This window comes from Nuphar pumila, chromosome 3, assembly GCF_984573655.1.
Source record: "Nuphar pumila chromosome 3, dmNupPumi1.hap1.1, whole genome shotgun sequence".
Classification (NCBI taxonomy): Eukaryota; Viridiplantae; Streptophyta; class Magnoliopsida; order Nymphaeales; family Nymphaeaceae; genus Nuphar; species Nuphar pumila.
The window spans coordinates 120,730,322-120,735,926 of NC_143251.1; the positions used below are offsets into that span (position 1 = coordinate 120,730,322).

At 35.5% G+C, this 5,605-nt stretch overlaps 1 long non-coding RNA gene across 1 annotated transcript; it reads left to right on the forward strand.

Moving 5' to 3' along the window:
• The first annotated feature begins 3,113 nt into the window (after nucleotides 1-3,113).
• LOC149843504 (uncharacterized) lies at nucleotides 3,114-5,204 on the forward strand. Its single transcript, XR_016431141.1, has 2 exons — nucleotides 3,114-3,181; nucleotides 4,970-5,204. It is a non-coding gene; the product is annotated as an uncharacterized LOC149843504 (long non-coding RNA).
• The last annotated feature ends 401 nt before the right edge of the window (nucleotides 5,205-5,605 follow it).

Sequence of the window (5,605 nt, forward strand, 5' to 3'; positions counted from 1 at the left end):
TAAAGCAAGAGTAGAAGGCTCTATTTGTGAGGCGTACACTTTAGAAGAGATTTCAAATTTCTCATCTATGTACTTCGAACCTCATATTCCAACACGTTACACATGCCCGTCCCGTAACGATGATGGAGAACAAGTAACTGTAGCTGACAAGCTGTCGATATTTCAACCACTTGGGCATGCATTTGGTAGTTGCCGATCAAGGCTATTGACAGATCGAGAGCAAGATGCAGCACACATCTATATTCTTTTTAATTGCTCAGCGATCGACCCATACATCGAGTAAGTATATGTATATGCAACTCAATTATAAATCCTTTTATGTTCTATATGTGGATACATGGCTCAGTAATATAAGTATTTGTGGTTTGCAGACGATTTGATCTGAAGTTGCAAAGCGAAGTTTCACATCTCACTGATGCAGAAGTACAAAAAGAACGTGAAACTAAGTTTGTGGAGTGGTTGAAACAGTTGGTAAAGAAGCTAACATAAATTTTGTACTTATAAACAACACTAAGTTACTTAATTGATCGTGATCACAATCATTGTTTATGTCTGTGCGTAGGTTCGCCATGGTGATGTTAAAGATCAAGGAATATGTGATTTAGAAAATGGTCCGACCAAAGTTGTGCAATGCTATAATGGGTATATCGTAAATGGTTATCGATTCCATACAAAAGACTACGGTATAAACAAATCAACGATAAATAGTGGCGTGTGTGTCAAGGGTAGCAGCTACGGTGAAAATGAACATGATTACTACGGTGTTATAGAGGAAATAATGGAGTTGACTTACTTAGGCATGAATAACACGGTTACGATATTCAAGTGTCATTGGTTTGATCCAACTGCAACAAGACTCGACAAAGCTTCAGGCATTGTGGAGGTGAATCATAAATCCAGGTTTGGAACATATGAACCATTCATATTAGCCTCGCAAGCTCAACAAGTTTATTATACTTCATATCCGAGTATAAAAAAGTCAGATAGAAATGAATGGTGGGCAGTTTGCAAGGTGAAATCCAAACTATACCCCGAGTATGATCAGTTACAGGAAGGTGAGTTAGCTGAAGACAATGATTACTATCAATCAGATGATGTCTATGACTTCGCTTATGGTCACGATGTTGCGCATGATATGCATGTCATATCTTCATTGGCCGATGAAACATTCATAGAGGAATGTGATCCAAATGATGTACCAAGTGGATGGGCAAACAATGAAGAAGAAGAAGAAGAAGAAGAAGAAGAAGAGAAGAAAGTCAAACTAGTGACGAGGAAGAATTCTCAAGCTAGTGAGCAAAATCTTATACTACAAACCTCTATTTAAATGCATTGTAATACTTGATGTGAGTTGTATTGCAATACTTGGTGTGAATGATTAAAAATTTTATTTGAATGTATTGTAATACTTGATACGAATGATTCGAATGCATTGAAATACTTGATGTGAATGATTTCAATTATCTGAATGTATTATAATTTATGCAACGAATGATTTGAATTAGTGCAATACTTGATGTGAATGATTTGAATTATTTGAATGCATTGCAATGCTTGATGTGAATGACTTGAATGCATTGTAATACTTGATGTGAATTATTTGAATGTATTGTATGACATATGTTATTTGTTAGAATATGGTTCATGGAGGTTATAGTGGTCGCTCATCCAATAGTAGCCAGACTCAGCCTTCATCTTCATGGGCTCCTGTGATAGGTATATCATATAACTAATTGGATGCTTGATTAGTTCAAATGCACATTCTGAGAATTTCTAATGTATTTTTTTACAGATGATGTTACGCCTGTACACGACCCACCTACACCAGTTGATCACACAAGTCAACAGCTAACACAGGAAACAAGGTCTTCTCAGGCTGGCACAAGAAGACTCATTCGAATAGTGTATATCGATAATCGACCGTAAGTATTTTGTTTTCAATTATTGCATATCTTTTAAATATTTTATATTGATATTTACTGTGTAACAATTCATGTGCAGCACAAGGTCTGAGCCACAAGAAGTAGTACGAGAGATTAGGAATTCACTTCTTCAACATCTACCAGGACCAGTTGCTCAATGGAAAGAGTACTCAAAAGAGGTGTTAGACAGATTGTGGTCCTCATTCATGGTATACAATTGTTCCTCATAGTTAATGTGTTTCATATTTAATTTATTTAAGCAATGTCTACTAACTTTCTGAAAATATTTGTAGGCTTCGAATCGCTTCGCAACTACGGTGGAAGAAAATGATGCAAGGAAGGTGTGGCAGAAGGTGGCTGCCAATCGATTTGCAGACATGCTGCACACTATGAAGACTGCAATAAAAAAAGCATCTGGCGTAGTAGATGATCCATTATTGTGGAAGGGCCATGGTCCTATTACTATCAGGAGAGATTACTGGGATGAAATGTGCGATAAGTGGGCAGGAGATGCATTTAGAAATCGCTCTGCGAAGGCTGCACAAAATAGATCGAAGATGCACGAAGCCCATCTACACACAGGTGGATCTAAGACATTTGGGAGCCACCTAAATAAAATGGTAACTCATCAATATATAATATTAATTTTATAAGTATTGTTGCAAACTTGTGTACTAAATCTTTTGTCATTTAACTTCGCAGGAAGCAGAAAAAGGAGGCAGTGTACCATATAAGGATGTGTTTGTAGAAACACATAAACAGAAGACCACGGGAGTCTTCGTATCAGAGAAGGCAAGAACGACAACGGTATGTATTAATTCTATTAATAATCATTATAATATATATGCAAGTTATCATAATGTTATTATTAATTATTAATGAATACTTTAAACATTATTTTGTAGGAGACATATGAGCAACAGATGGTAGAGCGATATGGTGATGACGCTACTCAGCATCCATCATTTGATCCTACAGCATGGGTGACTGCAGCAGGTGAACCCAAAAAAGGTCGCGTGTTCGGGTTTGGGAGTAATATGAACACTTCACCAGTTATTGGTTCTTCCAGTTACGGCTCACCGACTTCTTGCGCCGACATAAGCTCCAAGCAGCCGACTATTCTTTTCGGTGATGATGTACGCCATATCATTAATGAAACACTGAATAACTACTTCCAATACACCGTCGCCCCCTTTCTCCGAAATGAGATCAAGGTCGCTGTTCAGGATAGGGGATCTTCGATTCCAGGTCCCTCTCAGGTATAATCACATATTCAGTTTTTTGTCTGCCTTAGAACACATATGAGCATAATCGAATCACATATATAACTTTTTGCCTGCCTAAGAACACATATGAGCATGTTATAATCACATATTCAGTTTTTTGACTGCCTTAGAGCACATATGAGCATGCTATAATAACATATAGAGTTTTTTTATTGCATTAGAGCACATATGAGCATGCTATAATCACATATAAAGTTTTTTTGTCTGCCTTAGATCAAATATGAGCATGATAAAATCACATATAAAGTTTTTTTTACTGCATTAGAACACATATGAGCATGCTATAATCACATATTCAATTTTTTGACTGCCTAAGAACACATATGAGCATATTATAATCACATATTTAGTTTTTTGACTGCCTTAGCACACATATGAACATGCTATAATAACATATAGAGTTTTTTTACTGCCTTAGAACATATATGAACATGCTATATATCATTTATGATAGAATCACATATAAATTTTTTTGCTTTGCCTGCCTTAGAGCACATATGAGCATGCTATAATCACATATTCAATTTTTTGACTGCCTTAGCACACATACGAGCATGATCGAATCACATATATAGTTTTTTGCCTGCCTTAAAGCACATCTGAGCATGTTAGAATCACATATAGAGTTTTTCTAGATGCCTTAGAACACATATGAACATGCTATAATCACATATTCAATTTTTTGACTGCCTTAGCACACATATGAGCATGATAGAATCACATACATATATATATATATATATATATATATATATAACTTTTTGTCTGCCTTAGATCAAATATGAGCATGATAGAATCACATATAAAGTTTTTTTGACTGCATTAGAACACATATGAGCATGCTATAATCACATATTCAGTTTTTTGACTGCCTAAGAACACATATGAGCATGTTATAATCACATATTCAGTTTTTTGACTGCCTTAGAGCACATATGAGCATGCTATAATAACATATAGAGTTTTTTTATTGCATTAGAGCACATATGAGCATGCTATAATCACATATAAAGTTTTTTTGTCTGCCTTAGAGCACATATGAGCATGATAGAATCACATATAAAGTTTTTTTGATTGCATTAGAGCACATATGAGCATGATAGAATCACATATAAAGTTTTTTTTTACTGCATTAGAACACATATGAGCATGCTATAATCACATATTCAGTTTTTTGACTGCCTAAGAACACATATGAGCATATTATAATCACATATTCAGTTGTTTGACTGCCTTAGCACACATATGAGCATGCTATAATAACATATAGAGTTTTTTTACTGCCTTAGAACACATATGAACATGCTATATATCATTTATGATAGAATCACATAATTTTTTTTGCTTTGCCTGCCTTAGAGCACATATGAGCATGTTATATTCACATATTCAATTTTTTGACTGCCTTAGCACACATACGAGCATAATCGAATCACATATATAGTTTTTTGCCTGCCTTAAAGCACATCTGAGCATGGTAGAATCACATATAGAGTTTTTCTAGATGCCTTAGAACACATATGAACATGCTATAATCACATATTCAATTTTTTGACTACCTTAGCACACATATGAGCATGATAGAATCACATATATATAACTTTTTGTCTGCCTTAGAGCACATATGAGCATGATAGAATCACATATAGAGTTTTTTTATTGCCTTAGATCACACATGAGCACATGATAGAATCACATATAGTGTGTAATTTATTTCATTATATTTTGTTCATCAATACTGACTGTTCTTTTCTTGTGTAGGCTGCTAGCGATAATCAGCGTAGTGGAGCTGAAGGGACAGATAAAGACAATGAACAAGAAGACGCACAAAATCTTGGCGATGATTAGAGGACTGTGTTGAAGAAGTTCTATTTTTTTTATGTTTCCTAATTGTAATTGTTGAATTGTAAATAATTAAACTTCTTAATTTTAAGGTGGAACGATTAATTGTTGTAGATTCTTGTTATATGAAATTTTTTGTGTGGTTTGTTTTTTATTTACAGGAAATATAAATTGTACAGGAAATAGAAATTGCTCAGTATTTAATTTTCAAATAATTTTTTTTAAATTTTTTTTCGTGTTTGCGACGGATTAGCGACGGAACCATCCGTCGCTATTCATATTAATCTAGCGACGGCATAGCGACGGAAGTAAATCCGTCGCCAAGCCGTGGTCGCCGTTTAGTACCGGCGGATTGGCGACGGAATATAGCGCTCGTTATTCCGTCGCAATTAGCGACGGAATAATTCCGTCGCCAGTTAGCGTCAAAATATTCGCGACGTAAGCATACTGTCGCCTCGTTGTCGCTAATCCATCGCTAACCATGTTAGCGACGGATTAGCGACGGAATGTGGTCGTCGCTAATCTACTGCTTTGTTGTAGTGTTAGAGTCGTCCA